The sequence below is a fragment of the Macrotis lagotis genome, chromosome 1, assembly GCF_037893015.1.
Source record: "Macrotis lagotis isolate mMagLag1 chromosome 1, bilby.v1.9.chrom.fasta, whole genome shotgun sequence".
Taxonomy (NCBI): Eukaryota; Metazoa; Chordata; class Mammalia; order Peramelemorphia; family Peramelidae; genus Macrotis; species Macrotis lagotis.
In genome coordinates this window covers 639142487-639146863 of record NC_133658.1, presented here as the reverse complement: position 1 = coordinate 639146863, position 4377 = coordinate 639142487, and the positions used below count along the sequence as shown (strand labels likewise).

Sequence of the window (4377 nt, the reverse complement as noted above, 5' to 3'; positions counted from 1 at the left end):
GATCAACTGGTCAGAAAGAGAAAGTAGTTGAACTCTCAGGAAATATATTGCAGACTTTACAAAAAGGGATAATAACGTTTAGATTGGTTACTTCAGTAATCTAGGCATCTGACAGAATTTCTCTTCTCTTCCTTTCTCCTCTACTCCCTTTATCCCTCCCACCATTCCTCCTGTCTGTCCATCTCTCTTTATCCCTCTGTTGCCCTTGTTTCTGCTGCTGTCACTCTTTTTCAGTATCTGTTTCTTTGTATCTGTGTATCTGTGTCTTTGTATCTGTCTCTACTTCTCTTTGTCTCTCACTTTCCTAGAAGAGAACAACTTACATTCCATATTACTAATTTGATCCTTCAGAAAGCTAGAGGGATGAAGAAAAGAAAAAGAAATTCTCTTCTATATCTCATTTTTACCAATAGGAAATTAATTTTATGAAATTAATTTTTCAGATCAGTAAAAGTCCTTCTGTCTCTTTCATTTCCACCAATTTAGAACATGAGAAAAACAAAGCCCTTTTTCAAATATGTATAGACAAGCAAAACAAATTTTTACATTGGCCTTGTCAATTATAGATTTAATTTTGTATACATTTATATGTATGTTTGTGTATATATACATATATATAATCTTTAAATGCTATTGTTGAATATATTTTTCTCCTAGTTCTGCATATTTCATTCAGCATTAGTTCATACAATTCTTCTCAAGTTGAGAGGCATTAAGAGAGTAAAGTGAGAAGAAGCAATTGAGTCTAGCTCACCACTATCTCTTTTCTATAATCATGTGAAAATGCAAAAGTCTGAGTTCTGATGAAGACCAAGAAAAATTTCCAATGAACCATTTTTCTAGACCAAGGAAACAGGGAGACAAACAAATCTGCAAATTATGGGATTGGGGGTCTGACTAGAGCATGCATAGTTTAGAATGTTCTAGTACCTAGGGACAGAAAAAGTACCTGGGAAAAGTACCAGAATAGGAAGCAACAGCACGGAAAGACATCTTAGGGAATCACTTAACTAGAACTGGGTACAGGAACAGCTGCTATCTGGCAACTCAGTAGCTCTCCACCCAGTTCCAGGTTACAAATGCTGAACAAGGAACATTTGTGAAATGCAGCAATATGGCTCTGGTCCTAGGAACAGAAGAAACCATCTTAGAACAAAGAGGAGCCCTCAGTTCATGCTCCAAATCTGTAGAACCTCCCAATGGGCTAACAATGATGAGCCCAGCAGTAGCCTACTGAAACTCAACTATGTACAAAACAACAGACTCGAACTGAGGGTCAGGAATTTTCAGAGGTCAGATAATGAAAAATAGTAAACAGATCTCTCCCTGGATCATACCACTCTGTGAGGACTGAAAATTTGTGAAAATAGAAAAAAGAAACAGAATCTCATACCAGATATTTCCTCCCATTCTGACCCAAGAAGTTCCCAGAGTCTAGCACTTTCAGTCCAAATTCAAGAAGTCTGAAAGAATCAATGAATGAAAAACACTCAGCCATTAAGAACTACTATGGTGACAGGGAAACTGAAGACACAAATCCAGAGAATAACTTGAAAACATCAGCATGCAAAGCCTCAAAGAAAAGTTTGAACACAAGTCCAATATGACTTTCTAGATGAATTTTTAGAGTTAAAAATGATTTTAAAACCAAATGAGAGGGGCAATTAGGTGGTACACTGGATAGAACACCTGTCCTGGAGTCAGGAGGATCTGTATGACCTCAGACATTTGATATTTGTTAGCTGTGGCTAATTCCATTGCCTCACAAAAACCAAAATCAAAAACAAAGCTATGTAAGAAAGCTATGAAAAAAGAACCAGCAATTTGGAAAAGAGATATAAAATCTTGCTAAAGAAGATATCTTTAAAACAGAACACAAAGTAGAAATTGAAAAAATGCACTAGTTACTGAAAGAAAACCCAAAACAATATACTTAGGAACATTATAGCCAAACTCCAGAATTTTCAGGTCAAAGGAGGAAAAAGTATTGCAAGAAACCAGAAAAAAAGAGAATTCAAATATTAAGGAACCACAGTCAAGATCACATAAAATTCAGTAGCCATCAATCTAAAGGAATATGATATTCCAGAAGTCAAAGGATTTAAAAATTTCCATTAATGAAATAGAGGACTTTTTAGCATTACAGAGTAGAAAATTTGACATTGAAACACAGAAATTTAGAGGAGCATTAAAAGGTACAAAAGAATGAGAATTCATAAGGGACTAAACAAGATTAAACAGTTTACATTCTTACATGGAGAAAAATTCATATAAAATTAGAGGGATATGCGGGGAGCTCCCCAGGCCCGGCCGCCGCGGCCATGCTGAGGACGCTGCCCAGCTTGCTGCGCCCCCCGGCCGCCCCCCGCGGGGCCTCCCGGGCCGCGGCCCTGAGCCCCCGAGACCCGCGTGGGCGCTCCGCGCGGGGCCCGCGACGCAGGCCACACCTATTAAGCACCTACTGGGTACTGGTTCCTATGCTCATCTCTGAGGACAGCCCAGCTCTCCAGGAGCTCCCAGTCTAACGGGGCAGACACCAGGATCCAGAGGATGGGGAAAGGCTTCCTGCAGAATGCATGCGCTTAGTTGGGCCTGGAAAGAAGCCAGGAGGCCAGGCAGCCAAGATAGGAAAGAGCGCTCCAGATCCGCAGGCCAGCCATAAAAATGTCTACAAGTGGGAGAGAGTAGTGAGGAGGACACCTGTCACTGGATCAGAGAGATCTTGATGAATAGACCTCAGGCCCGAAATGCTCTGGGCAAAGTCTTTGTCAATGAGTTGTCAGAAACCTTGGACGAGCTTCGTCTTGACAAGAGTGTCCAAGCAGTTGTGTTTAAGAGTGATGTCAAGGGAGTATTCTGTGCAGGTGTGATCTGAAAGAACGAGAGCAAATGAATGAGGCCGAGGTGGCTGCTTTTGTGCAAAAACTCCGGAGTTTGATGAACCAGATCGTCATCACATTCCCTGCGCCTACCATTGCGGCTATTGATGGATTTGCTCTGGGTGGGGGCCTCGAGATGGCCTTGGCCTGTGATCTCCGTGTGGCAGCTTCTTCTGCCATCATGGGACTTATAGAAACAAGTCGTGGACTCCTTCCGGGGGCAGGGGGCACCCAGCACCTGCCTCGGTGTGTAGGTGTGAGCCTGGCTAAGGAACTCATCTTCACCAGGCGATGAATCAAAGGGGAAGAAGCGAAGGCTATTGGGCTAGTGAATCACACAGTGCCCCAGAATCAGGAGGGCAACGCTGCCTACCACAGATCTCTAGAACTCACCAGGAAGATAATGCCTCAGGCCCCCATCTCAGTGAGAATGGGAAAAGTGGCCACTGACAAAGGAATCAAGGTGGACATTGCATCCACAATGGCCATTGGAGGAATGTGTTATGCCCAGAACATTCCAACCCAGGACAGGCTCCTTCCTGGAGTGACTCTGATAGCGCATTCCAGGGATGCCCACCACCCTGCAGCCTAGGCCTCCGGAGGCTCTTAGGAGCACATTCTTTGCTTTCATAAAATTTTTCACCTTAAAAAAAAAATTAGAGGGATGTTAGAGGGAGTCTAATTAGTCAGAGGACCTGGTTGTGATTCTACTATGTTTGGATGATCTCAATAAAAGAATGGAAGGATGAAGAAGGGGAATACACTGGGAAAGAGCAAAAGGGAGAGAAAGAATAGGGGAAATTCTGTCCCAAATGGGGTGTAGAAAGAAGAGTTTATACAATGGGAAGTACAGTGGGTGCAAGAGAGGTGACATGTGAACCACACTGTCATTTGAAACTGGCTAAAGGAGAGAAGAATATATATACATATACACATATACATATATATATATATATATATATATATATATATATATATATAGCTGTATGTAGTAATATAGTATGGGATATAGTAATCTTACTCAATGGAGAAATAGGAGGGAAAGGAAAAAGGGGGAATAAGAAAAGGAGTAAATGAAGGGAAGCAGTAGTCAAATGTAAAATAGACTCTTAAAGAGGGGACCTGGGGGGGGGGGGAGAAGAAAAAATATAATAACCAGATAGAGGGAAGTTCAATCTGGTTTCTCTGAAGTCATCCTCTTATCATTTCTTATAATACAATAGTATTCAACACATTTAGATAACATAATTTGTTGAACCATACCCTAATCAGTTGGCACTTCCTCAAATTCCAGAACTATAAATATTTTTATACATACTTAGTTCATTTTACTTAAGCCTAATTTTTTCCTTAATCTACTCTCCATCTAATTCCTCCTTCTCCCTTCTCTGTTTTCCCTGCTGTTTCCCTGTTGAGTGAAATGTATCTCTATATCCAACTGCCTGTGCTCTTTTCTCCTTTAATCTATTCACATAAGATTTAATCAATCACATAAGAT

The 4377-nt window shown here is 41.0% G+C and overlaps 1 pseudogene; it reads left to right on the top strand.

Moving 5' to 3' along the window:
* Positions 1 to 2315: 2315 nt before the first annotated feature.
* On the top strand, positions 2316 to 3471 carry LOC141505892 (enoyl-CoA hydratase domain-containing protein 2, mitochondrial-like; annotated as a pseudogene).
* The last annotated feature ends 906 nt before the right edge of the window (positions 3472 to 4377 follow it).